Below are 825 nucleotides of genomic sequence, written 5' to 3'. Positions count from 1 at the left end.
TCAATGCCACTGTCACAATGAAGAACTGGTTTGGCCAATAGATTTCAGAGACCTTTCCCACATCAGCCACACATGGTAACTAAGCAGTAGAGATACTGTGGGAAGCAGATGCATATGGAGATGCGGACCTTTACCTCTCCTATTCATCTCTCTTGCATATTTCTGGAGACTCGGGATCAGTGTCCAAATTGGCCGACTGACAAGCATGGTGTCAATGCTTCCTTCCACCTGCCTTTGATGAACTGCTCAGGTAGAACAGGTGATCCAAGCAACTGTGGTAGAGTCACTTCAAGTGGAATGATCATGAGCAAGATAGGCCAATTTAAGAAGTTAAAGGTGCAGTTAGACTGTCTAACAACAGGGCCTTGCCTTGGCCCGGTGGGAAATTAGAGAAAGGTTTGGCCACAGGTGGGGGTGGGGCTGCATTACTGAACAGTGGGGATTACATGGGAGCATCATCAGTCTGCATGACCCAGTTCAGAGAAGGACAATTTCTAGTCAGCCTTGGGGTAGATGGGTGAGCCAGTGGGGCTTAGACCTGTGCTTGTTTTATCTAGCTCACAGGGATGGGGGCAGAGATATAAATAGAGGAGGTAAAAGGGTCAGCAGGTTGGCCTTCCTTCCCTTCTTGACCCCTGAGAGGGATGCCAGTCCCTGGGCCAAACTAAGGGCCCACTTCAGGTATGGGTCATAAATAGTGTGCTCAGGTATTCTCAGCTTGGGCCCAGCTGCACCACACCCTCATAAACCATGGGCTTTGTGAATTTTGTTTCCCCACATATGACAAATATCCAAAAGTCTTGTCTTATCTTTTCTTTCTTTCTT

Source organism: Mirounga leonina, unplaced genomic scaffold (genome assembly GCF_011800145.1).
Source record: "Mirounga leonina isolate KUSES-001 unplaced genomic scaffold, KU_Mleo_1.0 Mir_127, whole genome shotgun sequence".
Lineage (NCBI taxonomy): Eukaryota > Metazoa > Chordata > Mammalia > Carnivora > Phocidae > Mirounga > Mirounga leonina.
This window is presented reverse-complemented; position numbering follows the sequence as displayed.